We start from the raw sequence: 24,985 nt of genomic DNA, 5'->3' as shown, positions 1-24,985 counted from the left end.
TAGTATTAAGCTAAATTAAAGAAAATCTAAGACTATATGACAGAGTAGAAAACTCACTATGGTAAAGATATGGCTCCAGCTCATATTGATCTATAGATTCTGTTGAATTGCACTCAAAATTCCAGAAATTTGTATTTGATGGAAAAGAACAATCTTACTCTAACATTTATTTATTTATTTTTTAATTGGGAAAAGAAACAAAAGAGGAAAGAAAAACTGTTAGAGGAAAACATGCCTTGGAGACTTATCCTACCACATACTAATACTTATTCAATGAAGTAAATATGTTGCAAGGACAGAAAAATACCACAATGAAAGAAAATCTGGAAACACACCCACCCATAATAGCAAGTCCCCTTACGTTTAGAGTTTATTTATTTATTTAAAAAGATTTTATTTATTTATTTGACAAAGAGAGATCACAAGTAGGCAGAGAGGAGAGAGATCATAAGTAGGCAGAGAGACAGGCGGGGTGGGGGAAAGCAGGCTCCCCGCTGAGGAGAGAGCCCAATGTGGGACTTGATCCCGGTACCCTGAGATCATGACCTATGAAAAAGGTAAACTTTAACGCAAATGAAAATAAATCTGCATGCAGAGATAAGTAAGACATCCCCACATGTTGCTAGGAATCAACTATATTTAAAGGAAAAAACTTACTCTGAGTGTTGCACCTGCCAAGAGTTTGAATGTCTGTGTTTTATGTAAGAATAAAGGAGAAACTAATACTGCCAGTCAACAGATAGAATAGATTTTTATTGAGAGCGTATTGTTCTCAGCATTGTCCAGGACGTGGCATTACAGTAATGAAGAGTTAAAGCATGATTTTACTACGTATTAAGTTTTTAAAAAAGATTTTATTTATTTATTTGACAGAGATCACAAGCAGGCAGAGAGGCAGGCAGAGGGGGTGGGGCAGCGGGCTCCCCACTGAGCAGAGAGCCCGATGTGGGGCTCGGTCCCAGGACCCTGAGATCTTGACCCGAGCTGAAGGCAGAGGCTTAACCCACTGAGCCAGCTAGATGCCCTTATTTAGCAAGTTTTAAAAGTTGCTCAAAAAAATTAAAAGAGCTTTTCCATCTGGGCTGCCCACATGCCTTCCAGACTGAGGAAGACACGGAAACTTCGGGCCCACGTGAGCCATGGCCACAGCCGCATCAGCAAGCACCAGAAGCACCCAGGAGGCCTGGGTAATGCTGGTGGCATGCATCACCACAGGATCAACTTCGACATTCGACATCAACTTGATGACATTATCTTCTCCACTGAGGAAAGTAGATAGAACAAGAACATTTTCTGGGTAGTTTGTATACTGTGAGTGAAGTGCACGTTAATGCGCTTAGGCATCAAAAACACAGTTGGATGGTCCTTACCTGTGGTCATCCACACTCTGTTTCTTTGTCAAAAATGCTTTAAGCATTGTGAGGGAAGTATGCTTTAGTAGGGAACCATGGAAGTATTGAGTCTGTCAAAGAAGGAAGCTGTTGGGACTGACTGTGTGGTAAACTGGAATAGGCGCGTATAGGGCTCTAGTCTCAGACGTCCATCCCCTTGACCTTAGGAAGTTCTGTTTCAGGGAAACTCCTTCAGGCAGATTCTCATTTCGGACACTATCTTTCCCGTGGAGGAAAGAAAGAAGATAGAACAAGGACGGACAGAGGGCAGGTTGCATACTGTGAGTGAAGGGGAGGGTGAGGCACTTAAGCCTCTAAGACACATACTGCAAGTACACCACCTTTATGTTCCACAGTGTCTCCCTCTGCTCAAAACACATCAAATGTCGTGAGGAAACTGTGCTATAGAACGTACTCATGACAGGATTGAGTCTGTGCAAGGTTGGAAGCTGTGGGACCTGTGTTAAAATCATGAAGTGACGCAACAGGGCCCTAACAGGTGATTCATAGAAAGGGATCTGTTCAGGGAAAATACTTCAGGTGGATACTCATTCATAACAGTGTCTTCTCCGTTGAGGAATGAAGATAGAACAAGGACGGACTATGGGCACTTTCGGTACTGTGGAGTGCAGTGAAGGCTATGGCGCTTAGGCATCCAAAACACATATTGGATGAGCACGACCTGTGGTCATCCACACTGTCTCTCTGTGTTGGAAACGCTTCAAACATTGTGAGTTAAGTGTGCTTTAGGAGGGATTCATGGCAGTGTTGAGTCTGTCAAAGAAGGAAGCTGTTGGGACTGACTGTGTGGTAAACTGGAATAGGCACGTATAGAAGTCTAGTCTCAGATGTCCATCCCCTTGACCATAGGAAGTTCTGATTCAGGGAAGCTCCTTCAGGCTTATTCTCATTTCAGACAGTGTCTTTCCAGTGGAGGAAACAAGATAGAACAAGGACGAACAGAGGGCAGGTTGCATACTGTGAGTGAAGGGCAGGGTGAGGCACTTAGGCCTCTAAGACACATATTGCAAGTACACCACCTGTGATGTTCCACAGTGTCTCCCTCTGCTCAAAACACTTCAAATGCCATGAGGGAACTGTGCTATAGAACATACTCATGACAGGGATGTGTTTGTGGAAGGTTGAAGCTGTGGGACCTGTCTGTGTTGAAATCATGATGTGTCACATACAGGGCCCTTGCCGGTGAACATAGGAAGTTCTGTGTTCAGGGAAACTCCTGCAGGCAGATACTAATTGATGACAGTATCTTCTCCACTGAGGAAAAGAGAACAAGGACATTCTCTGGGCAGTTTGTATACTGTGAATGATGAGCAGGTTAAGGCGCTTAGGCATCCAAAACACAGTTGGATGGACCTTACCTGTGGTCATTCACATTGTTTCTTTGTCAAAAATGCTTTAAACATTGTGAGGGAAGTATGCTTTAGGAGGGATCCGTGGCAGTATTGAGTCTGTCAAAGAAGGAAGCTGTTGGGACTGACTGTGTGGTAAACTGGAATAGGCGCGTATAGGGCTCTAGACTCAGACGTCCATCCTCTTGACCTTAGGAACTTCTGTTTCAGGGAAACTCCTTCAGGCGGATTCTCATTTCTGACAGTGTCTTTTCCGTGTAGGAAACCGATAGAACAAGAACGGACAGAGGGCAGGTTGAATACTGTGATTGAAGGGCAGGGTGAGGCACTTAGGCCTCTAACACATACTGCAAGTACACCACCTGTGATGATCCACAGTGTCTCCCTCTGCTCAAAACACTTCACATGTCATGAGAAAACTGTGCTATAGAACGTACTCACGACATGGTTGTGTCTGTGGAATGTTGGATTCTGTAGAAACTGTCTGTGTTGAAATAATGAAGTGACGCAACAGGGCCCTAACAGGTGATTCATAGAAAGGGATCTGTTCAGGGAAACTACTTCAGGTGGATTCTCATTCATAACAGTGTCTTCTCCGTTGAGGAATGAAGATAGAACAAGGTCGGACTATGGGCACTTTATGTAGTGTGATTGAAATTCAAGCTATGATGCTTAGGCATCCAAAACACATATTGGATAAGCACGACCTGTGGTCATCCACAGTGTCTTTCTGTGTCAAAAACGCCTCAAACATTGTGCGGGAAGTGTACTTTAGGAGGGATTCATGGCACAGTTGAGTCTGTCAAAGAAGGAAGCTGTTGGGACTGACTGTGTGGTAAACTGGAATAGGCGCGTATAGGGCTCTAGACTCAGACGTCCACCCTCTTGACCTTAGGAACTTCTGTTTTAGGGAAACGCCTTCAGGTGGATTCTCATTTCTGACAGTGTCTTTCCCGTGGAGGAAAGAAGATAGAACAAGGACGGACAGAGGGCAGGTTGCATACTGTGAGTGAAGGGCAGGGTGAGGCACTTAGGCCTCTAAGACACATACTGCAACTACACCACCTGTGATGTTCCACAGTGTCTCCCTCTGCTCAAAACAGTTCAAATGCCGTGAGGGAACTGTGGTATAGAATGTACTCACGACAAGGATGTGTCTGAGGAAGGTTGGAAGCTCTGGGACCTGTCCGTGTTGATATCATGAAGTGTCTCATACAGGACCCTTGCCGGTGAACATAGGAAGTTCTCTGTTCAGGGAAATTCCTGCAGGCAGATACTGATTGATGACAGTATCTTCTCCGCTGAGGAAAGAAGATAGAACAAGGACGTTCTCTGGGCAGTTTGCATATTGTGAGTGCAGTGCAGGCTATGGCGCTTAGGCATCCAAAACACATATTGGATGAGCACGACCTGTGGTCATCCACACTGTCTTTCTGTGTCGAAAACGCTTCAAACAATGTGAGGGAAGTGTGCTTTAGGAGGGATTCATGGTAGTGTTGCGTCTGTCAAAGAATGAAGCTGTTGGGAATAACTGTGTGGTAAAATGGAATAGGCGTCTCAGACGTACATCCACTTGACGATATGAAGTTCTGTTTCAGGGAAACTCCTTCAGGCGGATTCTCATTTCTGACAGTGTCTTTCCAGTGGAGGAAAGAAGATAGAATAAGGATGGACAGAAGGCAGGTTGCATACTGTGAGTGAAGGGCAGGGTGAGGCACTTAGGCCTCTAAGACACATACTGCAAGTACACCACCTGTGATGTTCCACAGTGTCTCCCTCTGCTCAAAACTGTTCAAATGCCATGAGGGAACTGTGCTATAGGACGTACTCATGACAGGTATGTGTCTGTGGAAGGTTGGAAGCTGTGGGACCTGTCTGTGTTGAAATCATGAAGTGTCACATACAGGGCCCTTGCTGGTGAATATAGGATGTTCTCTGTTCAGGGAAACTCCTGCAGGCAGATACTGATTGATAACAGTATCTTCTCCGCTGAGGAAAGAAGATAGAACAAGGACGTTCTCTGGGCAGTTTGCATATTGTGAGTGCAGTGCAGGCTATGGCGCTTAGGCATCCAAAACACATATTGGATGAGCACGACCTGTGGTCATCCACACTGTTTTTCTGTGTTGAAAACGCTTCAGACATTGTGAGGGAAGTGTGCTTTAGGAGGGATTCGTGGCAGAGTTGAGTCTGTCAAAGAAGGAAGCTGTTGGGACTGACTGTGTGGTAAACTGGAATAGGTGTGTATAGGAGTCTAGTCTCAGACATCCATCCCCTTGACCTTAGGAAGTTCTGTTTCAGGGAAACTCCTTCTGGCAGATTCTCATTTCTCACAGTGTCTTTCCAGTGGAGGAAAGAAGATAGAACAAGGACGGACAGAGGGCAGGTTGCATACTGTGAGAGAAGGGCAGGGTGAGCCACTTAGGCCTCTAAGACACATACTGCAAGTACACCACCTGTGATGTTCCACAGTGTCTCCCTCTGCTCAAAACACTTCAAATGTCGTGTGGAAACTGTGCTATAGAACGTACTTACGACAGGGTTGAGTCTGTGGAAGGTTGGAAGCTGTGGTACCTGTCTGGGTTGAAATCATGAAGTGACGCAACAGGGCCCTAACAGGTGATTCATAAAAAGGGATCTCTTCAGGGAAACTACTTCAGGTGGATACTCATTCATAACAGTGTCTTCTCCATTGAGGAATGAAGATAGAACAAGGACGGACTATGGGCACTTTAGGTACTCTAAGGGAAGTGCAGGCTATGGCGCTCAGGTATCCAAAACACATATTGGATGAGCACCAAAACTGAGCTGCTGGTAAAGGGCTATCTCTGCAGAAGAAAACCTGTAAATTCTGCAAGATGAGCCGACTTTCTCAAATGCCCAGACACCAACATAAGGAATCAAGGACAACAACAACAAAAAAACAAAACAAACAAACAAAAAAACCAAGCCCAAAGAACAGGGAGACCTGACACCACCAAATGGAACTAATAAAGTTCTAATAACTGACCCTACAGAAATGGAGATCTATGATCCATCAGACTAAAAGTTCAAAGTTTAGTAAACTACAAGAACACAGAGAGACAACTAAATGAAATGAAGAAAATAACGCATTAACAAAACAAAAAGTTCAACAAAGAAATAGAAACCATTAAAAAAGTCCAGAAATTCTAGAGCTGAAAAATGTATTAACTGAGCTGAAGAATTCAACAGAGAGCTTCAAAAGCAGACTGAAACCATGTCCTGGAAGAGGAGACATTTGAAAGTATCCAGACAGGGAAAAAGAATGAAAAAGAGTGAAGAAAGCCTATGGGATTTATAAGACACAATAAAAACAAACAAACAAAAACCCCAACAACATCTGCATTATGGAAACTCCATAAAGATAAGAGAAAGATAAAGGGATAGAAAGTATATTTAAAGCAATTGAACTACCCAAACCTGGGGAGAGAAACAGACATCAAAGTCCATGAGGCCCAAATAGGTTGAACCTGAATATGGCTACCCAGATACACATTAGATCTAGATTTTCAAAAGCCAAATACAAAGAATTTTGAAGGAAAAGGAGAAAAGAGAGAAATTACATATAAGGAAATCCCCATGAAATGATAGATAAATTTTTCCAACAGGAACTTTTCAAGCTAGGAGAGAATGGGATGACATATTCAAAATGTGGAAACAAAAAACCTGTCAATCAAGAACTCTACACTCATTGAAGCAGTCCTTCAGAAATGAAAAGGGGTAATAACTTTCTCAAACAAACCAAAGTGAGGGAATTCAACACTGTGAGACCTGTCTTACAAGAAATGTTAAGGGAGTTCTTTAAGTGAAAGAAAATGATGTTAATTAACTTCATAAAAACATTAGGAGATAGTAATGGTAAACAGGTAGTCAAAGTTAGAATCTACAACATGAAAATGATGTGTAATTCACTTATGACTCCAGTTTAAAACTTAGAAAAAAATAGCAAAAAAAAATCCATAAGAACAATAATCTGTTATTAGCTATACAACATAAGAGACGCATAAATTGTAGCATCAATAATCTAAAATGTGAGGGGAAAGAGAAGAAGAAGTGTAAAGCTTAGGGATTCTACTAAAATTAAGTCATTATTAGTTTATTATTTTATTTTTTTGAAATTTTATTTTAGTTTTTAATGTTAATTTTAGTTTTTAATGTTAAGCAGTAATTGTCCATTTTATTAATTAAACAAATGTTTTTGGAGTGTCATAACACACTGTTCCAGACACTGTTTGTATCCACTGAATTAGGAGTAGATGACCCATGTTCCAGTGACATTTCAGTCTGATAAATCCTGAATAATAAATCATTTATTAGTATGTGTAAGCTTAAATATCTCTTTTCATAAAAAAAGGGCAATATCATCTGGTTGGATGGACCTAATGAACTAATACATGTGAAAGGGTAATGTCTTGCCCTCCTCGAGAGAAGTAAGTGGTAACTGACAGGTTTTTGAATGAGTACTACTTCTCTGGGTTCCCTACTCCAAGAACAAGTATTTTGATGTAATCAATATATCTGGGATTCACTCCTTAACTTGCAACATTTTGAAGAGAACAAAGGACATGAAAATAAATGCATCCCAGAATGACAAGTTGTTATTAGTTTGAAATAAGGTGCATAATTTCAGGATATTTTATGTAAGACTCGGGGTAAGCACAAAAAGAAAAACCTGTAGTAATCACACACACACACACACACCCATGATAAAGATGTTAAGTATAGTGATACCTAAAGACATCAAAACAAAACAGAGCACAAAAAGACACTAGGTTAAGAAACAAAGAACAATGGATCTACAATACAACCAGAAAACAAATTAATAAAATAGCAATAAGTCCTTACCTACTAATTACCTTAAACATAAACAGATAATTATCCATTCAAATACATAGAACAGCTGACATTAAAAAAAAAAAAGATCTAACAACATGCTACCTAAAAGAGACTCATTTTAGCTTTAAAAACACACATGTTTTTGTGTTAAACACTGTGTTAAAAACACACAGTCTCACAGACTGAGAATAAAGGGATGAAAAAGTGTATTTCTAGCAAATGGCAACAACCAAAAAAATAAAAGTATAGGTAGCTATACTTATATAAGACAAAATAGACTTTAAAATAAAATAATAAAGAGGTACAGAAGGTTACTATATAATGATAAAAGGATCAACACATCAAGAAGATGTGACAATTATAAATATTTATGTACTCCAAATTGGAGCATCTAAATATATAAAGCAAACCATAACAGAACTAAAAAGGAAAAATAAACAGCAGTACAATAATAGTTGGGGATTTTAATACCCTACTCAACAATGGATACATCATCCAGACAGAATCAATAAAGAAACAGCAGATTGGAACAACACTGTAGAGTAAATGGACCCCAAAGACATACAAAATACTCTAAGAATAGTAGAATACACATTCTTCTCAAGTACGCATGAAACATTTCCTAGGATAACCTTAGGTTAGGCCTAACAAATCCAAGAAAATTAAGATCCAGCAATTAACCTTTGTGACCACAGTGGCATTATACTAGATGTCCATTACAAGAGGAAAACTGAAAAATTCACAATGCATGGAAATGGAAAGTCTTCTGAATGACCAATGAATCAGAGAACCAAGAGTTAGTTCTTTGAAAAGATTACCAAAATTGATAAACCTTTATCTAAAATAACCTAGGGAAAAAAAGAGGAATCAAATCACTAAAATTATAAATGAGAAACTGACATAAAACAGATAGCACAGAAATACAAAGGGTCTGTAAGAGTCTGCTAGGAAGAACTATACATCAACAAAATGGAAAATATAGGAATAGAAAAATTCTTAGAAACATACAACCTACCAAGATGAATCAGGAAGCAATAGAAAATCTGAATCTGAATAAATAATTGCTAGTAAGGAGATTAAATCGGTAATCAATAATCTCCCCAAAAAGAAAAACTCAGGACCAAATGGCCTCACTGGTGAATTTTACCACATATTTAAAGAAGATTTAATGTTAATCTTTCTCATATTCTCAAAAAAAAAAAAAAAAAAGGGTAGGAAAAACCCTCAGACTCATTTTCTGAGACAAGCATTACTTTGATAACAAAGCCAGAAAAGGGTATCACCAGAAAACAATCCATAGGCCAACATCCCTCATGAATACAGATACAAAAGTCCTGCATGGAATACTAGCAAACCAAATTCAGCAGCATGTAAAAGGATAATTCACCATGACCAAGTGGAATTTAAATGTGGAATGCAAGGATGATTTAACACACGTAAATCAATCAATAGGCTATACCACATGAGTAGAAAGAAAGGAAAAAATCATATTTCTAACACACAGAAAATGTATTTGACAAAATTCAACAGTCATTCATGATAAAAACTCTCAATAATGTGGGTATAGAGGGCATATACCTTGACATAATGAAGGCTGTATATGACAAGCCCATATTTTGACAAGAGTACACCTGACGCCAAAATTTTAAGGCTTTTCCTCTAAGATTAGGAACAAGACAAGGGTGCCCATTAACCTCCCACTCCTATTAAACATAGTACTAGAAGACATAGCCCGAACAATCCGAAAAGAAAAAGAAATAAAATATGCCAATTATGGAAAGGAAGAGTAAAATTCTATTTGCAGATGACATGATTTTATGTACAGAAAATCCTGAAGACTCTACCAAAATACTACTAAATCTAATCAACAAATTCAGTAAAGTTGTAGGATACAGAACTAACATACAAAAATTAGTAGCATTTCTATACACTAACAACAAATTATCTGAAAAAGAAATAAAAAAAAAGATCTCCTTTATAATAGCATCCAAACCAATGAAATACTCAGGAATAAATTTAGTTAAGGAGGTAAAAGACTCTACCCTTCAAACTATAAGATGCTGACAAAAAAGAAAAAGAAGATACAAATAAAGGGAAAGTTATTCTGTGTTCATAGATTGGAAGAATTAATATTGTTAAAACATCAATACTACCAAAATCCATCTATGGATTCAAAGCAATCACTATCAAGACTCCAATAGCATTTCTTACAGAAGTAAAAAAAAAAAATCTTAAAATGTATACGGAACCATGAATAGACTCTGAATAAACAGAATTCCTGAGAAAGAACAGAGTGAGAGGCATTGTACTTTCTGATTTCAAGCTATATTATAAAGCTTATCAATCAAAGGAATATGATATTGGCATCAAAACAGACAACAAAATGAAAAGACAACCTAGGGAATGGGGAAAATGTGCAGATTATATATCTGATAAGCGATTAATATCCAAAATATATAAAGAACTCATAGAATACATAGTAAAAAATGCCAAATAATCAAACTAAAAAATTGGCAAAGGACCTGAATAGACATTTTTCCCAAAGAATATCAATGGATCACCAACAGGTACGTGACAAGTTGAAAAGTTGCTGGGTATCGCTAGTTATTAGGGAAATGCAAGTTAAAACTGTAATGAGATTCACTTGACACCCAAGGGAGTGCCATCATCCATTGACAAGAGCAATGAGACTGCTCATAATGAGGCTGTTAATGACAGTGTGGTGTTGGCATTACCACATCCCCACTGGACTTCTGATGTCTGGGAACATCTGCCAAATTAAAGGGGAGCCAAAGTTTAGTACCAGTCTCCTCTTTACCCTGTTAACAAGACTTGCTCTTCGCACACCATATTTAAGCCAAACTTTTAAACTAAGAGTTTGGTGGTGAACACTTTTCATTATGCAGATGTCGTCCTGTGTTTGCCTATGTTGCTTCAGCTTGTTCCTACAGATGAACCCAGTCACTGGGAGCCATGTGAAAAAGGGACAAACACTTGCTATAGCCTAGATTTTCAGACAGAGGAGCATGTTTTACCTCAGTCATCTGCCTGAGCAGCCTGTGGACAGCAGGCGCCAATGGCAGCCAAAGGTACCACTCTTGACCCAGTTCTCTTAGAAGGTACACATGAAGCGTTGATCCACAAGGGTCTAGCTCCATGTTGGCGGCAGAGTCTGAAAGGGAATCAAGCCCTCCTACCTGGGGACCAGAGCTCTAATGGCAATACCCAGGGTGCACCCCTAGCTCCCAAACATCTCTCCAAAGCCCATTACCCTGGCATTTCAGACATAATGCAGGTCTTTGCTTGGGCTCACTGAGAAGCCCCATGTGGTTGTAAAATAATGGGGTACATGTGTAAGGGCTGCAGACAGTCCTGAGTGCCCTGAATTTGGGTCTCACCAGCCTGTTTACATCACCAGAGCTCACATCCTTTAAGAGCAGCTGTATTGGATATGCTGCCTGTCAGCTCCTTTGCCGTCTCTCGGTGTTATTTACAGCAGAATGCTTAGCCACAGAGGCTCGAGCTGATGGTTCTCAGGTCTGGGTAGAAGGCCTGTGCTGTAATTTCAGACGCTCTGGTTGCTAAAGCCCACAAGCCCTTCTCTGACTCCTGTGGGAACTCAGCAAACAACCTAACTCGGATGTTAGAAATAGGATTACCCCTAACTGTCAGAAATTATGTTTGATTTCATTTTGCCCAGAACGCTCCGTCATCTGCGTGCTCTGCTTTTAGGGAAGCAAACTGGCGATGTGAAACAGGTTGTCCGGAAGAGGGAGCCCAAACCTCAAAGATGCAAAAAGATCACTGAACAGTGTAACAATGTGAGGGCATGGGAGCCCACAGTGAAGGCCTCCCACCTGCCCCTTTGTGCGAGTGCTTAGTGCTGGAAGACAGTGCTGTTGCCTGGAGGAGGCTGAAGGGCCTGCTGGCCTCCTGGGAAAGAGAGTGTAGCCGTGTTGGAAAAAGAGGTGCTGCCCTCCAAACAGGCAGGAATGCAAGCGAATCTTCCATTTAAAAAACGCAAATGCAATTTTATACAACTTATGCTTAAGTGGGGTTTTCTTGTAGGTGGGGTATGTTCACTGACAGATAATAGCTTTGGAGAAAGTTTACCTTAATTATGTTTAGAGTTTAGACTGAGTGTCTTCTAACATTTTGATTTTGCATCGTTGTGTTATTACTTTTGTTCCTAGGATCCCAAGCGAGGAGTTTATGTCTGGGCCCACATAAACAGGCAGCCACATAAAGTACCATTTAAAAGATAAATTCTGATGACTAAATTGTCCAAAAAAGAAGAATCCATTTTTGGAGGAAATAATCTCATAATCTAATTTTTAGTTTTGATATATCTCTTCTTTGTATTACCAAATTACAGCATGTTATCTTTCTTATAAAATAAATTTGTTTATTGTCTACTATTTGTGACTAGAAAATACACTTGTACAAAATTCAAACAGAAATAATGTGAAAGCCTGACGATTCACTGAGCTGTACCTCTGAGGCAAATAATGCATTTTATACTAATAAAAATAATTAATAAAAAAGAATAATAATAAATGGTAGATGATACATAATCAATAAATGCATGTTCATTTTCGGTTCCCCCATGGTGATGAACTGCATGTCACAGTTACCTCACTTTCCAAACATATATGTACACACTGTTTCAGACTACTTGCAGTCTACTTTCGGTACTTAACACCACATGCCTGTTTTATGGATTAACATAATTCAGCTATTTTACTGATGCCTACAAGATATGCTGTGGTCTGGGTATATTGCATTTATTTAATCAATTCCCACTTTACGGATATGAGGTCAGCTTCTCCGGGAAGCAGGCATATGTGTAATGAACAGAGCTTTCTCTACATTCTCTGGGGGCTGAATTTTGCCTGGGGTTTGTGCAGGGTTTTGAGAGGATGCAGCGAATAAAGAAGGCAATCAGCAGTGGAGAATCTAGGGAGATCGAGCAGGGATTATCCTGGAGACGTTGTGGGAAGGGAAGAAGGAGGTGGGAGGATCTCAAAAATCACAGAAAATATGTTGCTCCCCAGCAAAGTTGTGTTCAGCCACTGACAAGGTGGAAATTCTACTTGGGAGGTGTGGCCATGAAACTGGGCTGTCGTCTATGCCTGTGTAGGTCCTCTTTGGAAAGTTTCAATGATTCTGCAAAATGGGGCATAATTCTTGGGGTTCTCCTTACCTTGTAAAAGCAAAGTTGAGGACAGTATTTTTACAGATTTTACAGGTTTTTAAAATTTTTTAGTTTAATTCACCCATTTCAGGCCAGAGATAGCTAGCTAGAATGCACTGTAATTAAGAAAATATTCTCCACAGTAAGACTTACCAATATTTAGAGTTGCTATATCCTAGACACTAACTAGTGTTCTCTAATTTTTAGGTAAAGTCCAAGGCCACCTCATCAGCCTACTAACTTACTTCATTCGACCCACACACCTAGTTTGTACATATGTCCTGAACATGAAGTCCTGCCTGCCTGATCCCAGAGCCTCTGCTCTGTGACCATCGTGTCTGTGTTTAAAGTATTAGAGAAAGCTACCATGAGAGATTTTTTAAAATATCTTCCAGTATTTGGAAAGGGTCCAGTTATACTTGAACATTTTTCTGTTGATTTGTTTTTCAGGTGTTCTGATATCCCAGAGAGGGAGGTCGTCGGCACGCTCCCATTTCACAGTGGATGGCACAGAGCAGATGAGTCAGAGAAACTGACACTGTGCCTGGCCAACAGTAGAGGTGTGAGGCTATGCTATGTGTCCTCACATGCAGTGGGCTCTGAACATTACACAGATGGTCATGTGCACCGCTACTGTCTGAACAACCTGTCCCCAAATCTCTGGAGTAAACTCTTCAACACAATGAAAGTGTGTTTCCTGCCTATATGTTAAACTGTAACCAGTTAGATGACCAAGTGACCTGATCCTCCTGGAAACTCTTTTCCAAGGGGTCACTCATGGAATCTGGTTCTTTATGTGGGTTCTTTATGTGTGTGTATATATATATATATATATATATATATATATATATATATTTTTTTTTTTTTTTTTTTTCCTCATTCCTTGTTATCTCACATACTCAACTAACTTGTCCTGAGTGAAAATGCAGTAAGCGCAATTGCTGTCTGCTCCTGAGCCCTTCATGTCTGCCCCAAATGTTGAAAGCATTCTGTGATGTGTGACGTCTACTCCACGGAGACCTCTCTTTTCATAATTTATGTTCCAAAGAACGGCTTCCACCTGGAAGACTGACAGAGGATAGTGCTGGACCTGTCGCTATTAGGGAATCCAGCAGAGTCTAAAGCTCCATGGACGTTTAGGGACTGGTTCCCGGGGGGACCAGCCGACCTGTTTTATATTTAGAGCTGGAAAACACTAGGAGTGGAGACATGGCCTGATTCCAGAGGACCTGAAGTTTGGACTAGACATCCTCAACATTCTCATGGAGCCATGCTCTAATAGCAGCACTGAGCAGGAGTTACCATGTGTCACCGGATGAGACATCATGTGCTAAAGGTAGTTGGCTGTGTCTATTTCGTGCATCAGGCCTAGCCTCAGTTTTGGTAAAATATGGCAGTGAGTGATCATTACCCCTGTTATTTGGTTCTAGAAAGTCATCTGTCCTGTCACCGTTGAGAACAGAAATGCACCGATTAGGGGCTGACAAAGACAGTCTTAGGACAGCTTTTTCTTTTGTCTGATGTGTCTTCTTCAGGCTGTAGAATGAGCATATTTGTTGGGTGCTGATGGCCACTGCTCTTCGATGGGGAGAGTGGTGACAAGAAATATCATCAGCACAACACAGGCTCATACCTTGGGGTCTGTCACAGAAGATCCCATTGGTCATTTGACGATAGTTCTGAGAGTTATTTTTAATTTTTTATTATTTTTATTATGTTAGTATTTAAAAATAATTCCAAAATCACAGGTGGACAGCTGTTGTCAGACATACTGTCACTGGTTGATCTGCTTGTCCGATGCTTGCGATTCATCTCAGAGGATGATTGCCTGCTGCTCCAGATTTAATCACTGTGTGGTTTCTCATTTGACTGTGCTTGGGGGTGTCGGGGACTGCCTCCGGCCGGGAAAGTCCCCGCCATTACAAGAAGGTGCTTGGCTCACTGCTAGCAAAATACGCTGCAAGTATACAATGAACTTTCTGGTGAAGCCCGCCTAAAGGAGGACATAGTTATTGGCTGTATCAAATTTAATCAGCATAACAACAGGACTCTCATTGGCTCTCCCCATTGCTTGACCCCTTATTGGTCACCCTGCTGTATATAAGCTAAGGAAGTTGATTAAATAAAGGGAAATGAAGCATTAACACCATACCAGGCTCATTGTCGTCCTTGCGGGCCGAGGGCGACAAATGGTGCCGAAACCCGGGAAATATTAAGAAAAATAGAAAAAACCTTGCAAGGGAGAAGTCCGCAGGTAAGCAGGGAAGGGACCACGATCAAAGTGGTGGGAATCTTGTACAAGACTGCAATAAGAAGCGGGGCGGCCTTAGAGCCGGGATTTAACAAGTCCGCAATAAGAAGCGGGGCGGCCTTAGAGCCAGGATTTAGTGAATCCGCAATAAGAAGCGGGGCGGCCTTAGAGCCGGGATTTAATAAGTCCGCAATAGGAAGCGGGGCGGCCTTAGAGCCGGGATTAAGCAGCGAGTATACACGGAACAGACATTAGGTTGGGATTCTAATTATGGGTTCTGGACTGTCAAAGTCGAGGTTAGAGGGTTCCCTAGAGGACCTTCTAAAGGCCAATGGCACGCCATTAAAAACAAAAACTGCTAGGACATTCTTGAATACAGTTGAGACAGTGGAGCCTTGGTTTCTGGACGAGGGCTTGCTAAATATCCCCCAATGGGACCAGTTAGGTGAGGATTTTAAGAAGAGGGATAAAAATAAACCATTGCCGCCGGAAACGTTAGTTATATGGACTCTAGTCAGAGGGTGCCTGGGAGGATATAAGCCGAAATGTGATTCAGTTATTCAGGAGGGCGCTGAGGCACTCGAGGAAGTTAAAGAAGAATGCTCATCTCGTGCTTCGGAAAGGAGTAGTTCTAGCGAAGGGGAAGAAGAAATGTCGGGGGAGGAGCTAGAGTGGAAGTTCAAATTAAAACCAGACCCTCCCTGTTCAGCAGTGACCCCTAGTGCTCCGCCTCCTTACAATCCCCTGGCGGGGGAGATAACATGTAAATGTCATCCCTCTGCTAATGAGGACTGGAAGACCGCATGGAGGGGGGCCAATAGCAGCTCGATTTTCCCAGTTCTAGAGGACCAAAATCATCAACGGTATCACCAGCCCTTGGAATTTAAATTAGTTAAACAATTAAAGGAAGCGGTCATGCAGTATGGCCCTCAGGCAGCATTTACTATTTCTCTAGTGGAGTCCATAGCAGGCATGAATTTAATCCCCGAAGACTGGGGGAATTTAGCAAGGGCAGCCCTCTCTGGAGGGCAATATTTGGTCTGGAAGACAGCATGGCAAGAGCATTCCCAGGATGTTGCATGGCGTAATGCCGCAGCAGGCAATCCACAATGGAATCTGGATATGCTTATGGGCATGGGGCCATACACTGGTAAACATGACCAACTGCAATACAACCCTGCCATATACATGCAGATTGCGGCTGCCGCTACCAAAGCATGGAAAACCCTCCAGGGCAGTGGGGACTTGCAGGGTCAACTATCTAAGGTGATACAAGGACCAAATGAAGCATATGCTGATTTTGTTGCAAGATTGATGCAAACAGCTGGGAGAGTATTTGGGGATGTTGACACAGCCATGCCTCTAATTAAACAACTGGCCTATGAGCAAGCCAATAAATGGTGTAAAGAGGCCCTTAGGCCATGGAAGGCTAAAGATTTAAGCACCTACATTAAGGTATGCAGGGATATTAATGACAGTGTTATTCAAGGACAAGTACTTGCTTCAGCCATTACTCAAGGCCTTCAGGGCATTCAGCTATCCCAACGTAAGGGCGCTAAAGGAAATTCTGGGGAATGCTACAAATGTGGAGCTCAGGGGCACTTTAAGCGAGAATGTCCTGACAGCAAGGGTCCTCCAACAGTAAAGCAACCTGGCATATGTCCTAGGTGTGGCAAGGGTACACACTGGGCGAATGAATGTCGCTCAGTAAAAGATATTCAAGGTAATCCACTACCCCCAAGGAATTCAAAAAACGGGAAATGGGGCCCATAACCCCAGGGCCCTCAAATGTATGGGGTGCTTCAACAGGTAGCCCGCACGCATTACCCGCCGACGAGCCAAGGCGGGCTACAAAAGGAAGCGCCGGATTGGACATCCGCGCCACCACCAGACTTGTACTAACCCCCGAGATGGGAACCCAGGTGGTGGAATCGGATTTTAAGGGCCCACTGCCTGTGAATACTGTAGGCCTATTATTAGGGCGTAGCTCCACAGCCCTTGCTGGATTAATAGTACACCCCGGAGTAATTGATGCTGATTATACAGGAATAGTCAAAATATTAGTGTCTTCCCCTCGTGGCATTACAGTTATCAGTCCAGGTGATAAAATAGCACAAATTATAGCGTTACCAAGCTGTCATAAACTATTCCCCAACACAGAAAAATCCCGTGGACAGAGGGGTTTTGGCTCCACTGGCCCGCCCCTCGCATGTCTACAATCCTCAAGGACAGGCCATCGTGGAACGTGCCCACTTAACCATCAAACAAACTCTTTTAAAACAAAAAGGGGGAATAGGGGACACGTTCCGGTCCCCTAAAGACAAACTAAATACAATTCTATTTATTTTAAATTTTTTGACGCTCGGTAAAAACGGTCAAGCAGCAGCTGAAAGACATTCAGCCCGTATGGATTCTTCCCCCAAGCCCTTAGTTCTTTGGGAGGATATCCTTACAGGACAATGGAAAGGCCCAGATCCTGTATTAATCTGGAGCAGAGGCTCCGTTTGTGTTTTCCCACAGGACAAAGAAGTGCCGATTTGGATTCCAGAGAGATTGGTCCGGAAGGCCCCTGAGAACGAGGATGAGGACAGAGGAAGCCGTGATCCTCCTACTGTCGTGGGGGACTCTGATATTCCTAATTCCCCCGACGGCGACACGTGAATTATGGGCTATTCTGAAGGCTTGGCCCTATCCTTTACCTTTAAGTAATTCTTCCTTTATCTTCCCCCCATTCTTCACTAGCTGATATACTGAGTGTTGGTTCTATTGTTCCTTTTTCTGCGTTTTGTGTTACCCCTGTAAAATTCTCTCAATTTAATAAGGCCAGCAATTCCTCCCAACAGCTCTCTTAGTTTTTGCAGGGTACTTGGTCTGACGATTTTCAAAATTTCACATGAATCCTTCTGGCTGAGATAACTTGAGTATGCGTGTGCAACCAGCTTCCCTTCTAGAGCTATTTCCAACATTCAGCAATATGTTCCAGTTCACCAAAAATGGGCTGATACAATTGGTCATCTTGTCCTCCTCCTTATTGGCATTCTGCTTCTATTCAGAAACGTTCACCAGTGGAGAACACAGCAGCGAGAGCAGAGCCGAGCTATAGCACAAGCCCCTATGTCAGTAGAGGCTGGGACATCTCCCCAGATATGGCTAAGCATGCTAGATCGGTAGTCAAAGACAGGTAAGATCAGTAGAGAAACATACCAACCTAAGACAGGACAGAGATCATCGATATCTTGTGTCTGATGACGGGTAAGGATGTTTTCTGCTACTGACGACCTAAGACAGGCACGATCTCTGCCATAAAACAAAAAAGGGGGAGATGTCGGGGACTGCCTCCAGCCAGGAAAGTCCCCGCCATTACAAGAAGGTGCTTGGCTCACTGCTAGCAAAATACGCTGCAAGTATACAATGAACTTTCTGGTGAAGCCCGCCTAAAGGAGGACATAGTTATTGGCTGTATCAAATTTAATCAGCATAACAACAGGACTCTCATTGGCTCTCCCCATTGCTTGACCCCTTATTGGTCACCCTGCTGTATATAAGCTAAGGAAGTTGATTAAATAAAGGGAAATGAAGCATTAACACCATACCAGGCTCATTGTCGTCCTTGCGGGCCGAGGGCGACAAATGGTGCCGAAACCCGGGAAATATTAAGAAAAATAGAAAAAACCTTGCAAGGGAGAAGTCCGCAGGTAAGCAGGGAAGGGACCACGATCAAAGTGGTGGGAATCTTGTACAAGACTGCAATAAGAAGCGGGGCGGCCTTAGAGCCGGGATTTAACAAGTCCGCAATAAGAAGCGGGGCGGCCTTAGAGCCAGGATTTAGTGAATCCGCAATAAGAAGCGGGGCGGCCTTAGAGCCGGGATTTAATAAGTCCGCAATAGGAAGCGGGGCGGCCTTAGAGCCGGGATTAAGCAGCGAGTATACACGGAACAGACATTAGGTTGGGATTCTAATTATGGGTTCTGGACTGTCAAAGTCGAGGTTAGAGGGTTCCCTAGAGGACCTTCTAAAGGCCAATGGCACGCCATTAAAAACAAAAACTGCTAGGACATTCTTGAATACAGTTGAGACAGTGGAGCCTTGGTTTCTGGACGAGGGCTTGCTAAATATCCCCCAATGGGACCAGTTAGGTGAGGATTTTAAGAAGAGGGATAAAAATAAACCATTGCCGCCGGAAACGTTAGTTATATGGACTCTAGTCAGAGGGTGCCTGGGAGGATATAAGCCGAAATGTGATTCAGTTATTCAGGAGGGCGCTGAGGCACTCGAGGAAGTTAAAGAAGAATGCTCATCTCGTGCTTCGGAAAGGAGTAGTTCTAGCGAAGGGGAAGAAGAAATGTCGGGGGAGGAGCTAGAGTGGAAGTTCAAATTAAAACCAGACCCTCCCTGTTCAGCAGTGACCCCTAGTGCTCCGCCTCCTTACAATCCCCTGGCGGGGGAGATAACATGTAAATGTCATCCCTCTGCTAATGAGGACTGGAAGACCGCATGGAGGGGGGCCAATAGCAGCTCGATTTTCCCAGTTCTAGAGGACCAAAATCATCAACGGTATCACCAGCCCTTGGAATTTAAATTAGTTAAACAATTAAAGGAAGCGGTCATGCAGTATGGCCCTCAGGCAGCATTTACTATTTCTCTAGTGGAGTCCATAGCAGGCATGAATTTAATCCCCGAAGACTGGGGGAATTTAGCAAGGGCAGCCCTCTCTGGAGGGCAATATTTGGTCTGGAAGACAGCATGGCAAGAGCATTCCCAGGATGTTGCACGGCGTAATGCCGCAGCAGGCAATCCACAATGGAATCTGGATATGCTTATGGGCATGGGGCCATACACTGGTAAACATGACCAACTGCAATACAACCCTGCCATATACATGCAGATTGCGGCTGCCGCTACCAAAGCATGGAAAACCCTCCAGGGCAGTGGGGACTTGCAGGGTCAACTATCTAAGGTGATACAAGGACCAAATGAAGCATATGCTGATTTTGTTGCAAGATTGATGCAAACAGCTGGGAGAGTATTTGGGGATGTTGACACAGCCATGCCTCTAATTAAACAACTGGCCTATGAGCAAGCCAATAAATGGTGTAAAGAGGCCCTTAGGCCATGGAAGGCTAAAGATTTAAGCACCTACATTAAGGTATGCAGGGATATTAATGACAGTGTTATTCAAGGACAAGTACTTGCTTCAGCCATTACTCAAGGCCTTCAGGGCATTCAGCTATCCCAACGTAAGGGCGCTAAAGGAAATTCTGGGGAATGCTACAAATGTGGAGCTCAGGGGCACTTTAAGCGAGAATGTCCTGACAGCAAGGGTCCTCCAACAGTAAAGCAACCTGGCATATGTCCTAGGTGTGGCAAGGGTACACACTGGGCGAATGAATGTCGCTCAGTAAAAGATATTCAAGGTAATCCACTACCCCCAAGGAATTCAAAAAACGGGAAATGGGGCCCATAACCCCAGGGCCCTCAAATGTATGGGGTGCTTCAACAGGTAGCCCGCACGCATTACCCGCCGACGAGCCAAGGCGGGCTACAAAAGGAAGCGCCGGATTGGACATCCGCGCCACCACCAGACTTGTACTAACCCCCGAGATGGGAACCCAGGTGGTGGAATCGGATTTTAAGGGCCCACTGCCTGTGAATACTGTAGGCCTATTATTAGGGCGTAGCTCCACAGCCCTTGCTGGATTAATAGTACACCCCGGAGTAATTGATGCTGATTATACAGGAATAGTCAAAATATTAGTGTCTTCCCCTCGTGGCATTACAGTTATCAGTCCAGGTGATAAAATAGCACAAATTATAGCGTTACCAAGCTGTCATAAACTATTCCCCAACACAGAAAAATCCCGTGGACAGAGGGGTTTTGGCTCCACTGGCCCGCCCCTCGCATGTCTACAATCCTCAAGGACAGGCCATCGTGGAACGTGCCCACTTAACCATCAAACAAACTCTTTTAAAACAAAAAGGGGGAATAGGGGACACGTTCCGGTCCCCTAAAGACAAACTAAATACAATTCTATTTATTTTAAATTTTTTGACGCTCGGTAAAAACGGTCAAGCAGCAGCTGAAAGACATTCAGCCCGTATGGATTCTTCCCCCAAGCCCTTAGTTCTTTGGGAGGATATCCTTACAGGACAATGGAAAGGCCCAGATCCTGTATTAATCTGGAGCAGAGGCTCCGTTTGTGTTTTCCCACAGGACAAAGAAGTGCCGATTTGGATTCCAGAGAGATTGGTCCGGAAGGCCCCTGAGAACGAGGATGAGGACAGAGGAAGCCGTGATCCTCCTACTGTCGTGGGGGACTCTGATATTCCTAATTCCCCCGACGGCGACACGTGAATTATGGGCTATTCTGAAGGCTTGGCCCTATCCTTTACCTTTAAGTAATTCTTCCTTTATCTTCCCCCCATTCTTCACTAGCTGATATACTGAGTGTTGGTTCTATTGTTCCTTTTTCTGCGTTTTGTGTTACCCCTGTAAAATTCTCTCAATTTAATAAGGCCAGCAATTCCTCCCAACAGCTCTCTTAGTTTTTGCAGGGTACTTGGTCTGACGATTTTCAAAATTTCACATGAATCCTTCTGGCTGAGATAACTTGAGTATGCGTGTGCAACCAGCTTCCCTTCTAGAGCTATTTCCAACATTCAGCAATATGTTCCAGTTCACCAAAAATGGGCTGATACAATTGGTCATCTTGTCCTCCTCCTTATTGGCATTCTGCTTCTATTCAGAAACGTTCACCAGTGGAGAACACAGCAGCGAGAGCAGAGCCGAGCTATAGCACAAGCCCCTATGTCAGTAGAGGCTGGGACATCTCCCCAGATATGGCTAAGCATGCTAGATCGGTAGTCAAAGACAGGTAAGATCAGTAGAGAAACATACCAACCTAAGACAGGACAGAGATCATCGATATCTTGTGTCTGATGACGGGTAAGGATGTTTTCTGCTACTGACGACCTAAGACAGGCACGATCTCTGCCATAAAACAAAAAAGGGGGAGATGTCGGGGACTGCCTCCAGCCAGGAAAGTCCCCGCCATTACAAGAAGGTGCTTGGCTCACTGCTAGCAAAATACGCTGCAAGTATACAATGAACTTTCTGGTGAAGCCCGCCTAAAGGAGGACATAGTTATTGGCTGTATCAAATTTAATCAGCATAGCAACAGGACTCTCATTGGCTCTCCCCATTGCTTGACCCCTTATTGGTCACCCTGCTGTATATAAGCTAAGGAAGTTGAAATAAAGGGAAATGAAGCATTAACACCATACCAGGCTCATTGTCGTCCTTGCGGGCCGAGGGCGACAGGGGGTACATGTCAGCATGTTTACTGCCTGATAGGAATCTGAGAGTTGCTCACTGTGGCTGCTGTGTCCTTGAGCCCCGCTGATTCAGGGCAGAGCCGGGGCAGCCGGGGGGCAGTCAGGAGAAGGGATCCAACGTGGCACAGGCACGGTTTTCTGGTCAATAGTTGCAGAGAATCATAGAAGAATCACAGAGAAAAATTATTTTTCTCTGGTGTCTGTCTGAAAGCGAATTTTGCAATTTTGCTTCTATTATTATTTTTAGTTTTCATTTTTATTTCTATTATTTAAATTGAAGTATAATTAACATATAGTGTTATATCCATTTCAGGTGTACAATATGATTCAATACATTTCTCAGTGCCCATCAGGATAAGTGTGCTCTTGATTCCCTTTATATTACTCATTACCTATGAACTTACTGACAACCACCAGTTTGTTTTCTGTATTTGAGTCTTTTTGTTTCATTTTTTTCTTTGTTCATTTTTTTGTTTCTTAAATTCCACACATGAATGAAATCATATGTATTTGTCTTTCTCTAACTGACTTATTTCCCTTAGCATTATACCCTCTAGATCTATTCATGTTGTTGCAAATGGTAAGATTTTATTCTTCTTTATGACTAATATTGATTTTATATATGTCTATATATCTAGATATTTATCTCACATCTTCTTCACTTGGGTTGCTTCCTCATCTAAGCAAAGATGCTGAGACCTAACTCTTTGGGTCTTCATTTCCTTATGAAAGCTTCTGTGTCATGCAAAACTTTTTATTAAATAAACTTGCATGTTCTTCTTCCTTAATCTGTCCTTGTTAGTTTAATTTTTAGACCTACCCAGAGACCCTAAGAGGGTTGACAGAAACTTTCTTCTTATATATCAGCTACTGTGTTATTATTATTAATTATATTATTACCTGAGAATGTACTTTACATTATTTAAATTTTATTACTTCAGGCTTGTTATGATTTGTAGTCCAGAATACTGTCTTTCATGTGCATTTGAGATAACTTGTGTTCTATTCTTAGAGGGCATGTTCTGTGAGCATCCATTGCTCAAGCTGATTCTAAGTGCTGTTCAGTTTACCTATATCATATTGATTTTCTGACTTTTTTTTTCCTATCAATTCCTGAGTGAGGAATACTTAAATCTCTACCTAAAACTATGTTTTCTTACACCTTTTCTTTGAGATTTATGAGTTTTGCTTATGTATTTTTTAATGGATAGTAAATTAACTCATACAATGTAAAATGATATTAAAGTGAAAAATTCAGAGGAATAAAGTTCATTCACAATGTTGTACCAGTATCTCTGTCTAGTTCAAAAACATTTCTATCACACCAAAAAGAAATCTCATGCCTACTTTTTTTAAAGATTTTATTTATTTATTTGACAGAACGAGATCACAAGTAGGCAGAGAAGCAAGCAGAGAGGAGGAAGCAGGCTCCCTGATGAGCAGAGAGCCCAATGCAGGGCTTCATCCCAGGACCCTGAGATCATGACCTGAGCTGAAGGCAGAGGCTTTAACCCACTGAGCCACCCAGGCACCCATGAAATCTCATACCCATTAAGCATTCTCCCATCTCCCTGCTCCTAAGCCCCTAAAAACCATCATTATGTTTTCTGTCTGTCTTTACTTATTCTGGATATTTCACATAAATGGAAGTACACAATATGTAACTTTTGTGACTCATTTCTTTCACTTAGCATGATTTCAAGTTTCATTGACATTGTAGCACGTATCAGCACTTGATTACTGATCAATCTTTATTGTTACATATTTATTCTGATTTTCTATTTCTTCTTGAGTCAGTCTTGGTAGTGTGTGTTTCTAGCATTTTTTCTATTTCATCTAAGTCATCCAATGTGTTGGTGTACAGTTGTTCATAGTATTCTCTTATAATCATATTTTTATAAGTGCAGATATAATGACCCCATTTTTATTTCTCATTTTAATTATTTGACTTTTATCTCTTTTTCTTAGTCCAGCTAAAAAGGTTTGTCAATTTTGTTAATCCTTTCAAAAATCAAGTTCTGGTTTCATTAATCCTTTCTGTTTTCCATCCTGTTTTTCATTAATTCCTGCTTGTGGTGACTTTGCATGAAGTGTATTTTCCATACTTTCACTTTCAATATATTTGAATCTTTGAATATCAAGTGAATCTGTTGTAAGAAGCACATATTTAATAATTAAAAAATACACTCAGCCAATCCTTAACTTCTGATTAGTGAATTTAATCCATTTATCTTTATATTAATAAAGGACTTACTCCTGCTATTTTGTTATTTACTTCCTCTATGTCTTTTTCCTTTTCTGTACCTCATTTTCTATGACTGCTGTTTTTGGGGGTTTAATTGATTTCTCTTTTTGTAGTATGTCACATTGATTTCCTTCTCATTTCATCTTCTATATATTTTTAGATAATTTTTAGTGGTTACCACTGGAATTTCAATTAACACTACAGACATGAAATGATCTAATTTGAATTGATGCCAGGTTAGTTTCACCAGGTTAAAAAATCGCTGATCCTGTATAGCTGTCTTCTCCTTTATGTTGTTGTTTTCTAAAATTACATTTTTATACATTGTACACTGATTAAGATAG

Source organism: Mustela erminea, chromosome 6 (genome assembly GCF_009829155.1).
Source record: "Mustela erminea isolate mMusErm1 chromosome 6, mMusErm1.Pri, whole genome shotgun sequence".
NCBI lineage: Eukaryota > Metazoa > Chordata > Mammalia > Carnivora > Mustelidae > Mustela > Mustela erminea.
Note: the sequence above shows the minus strand (reverse complement) of the source record.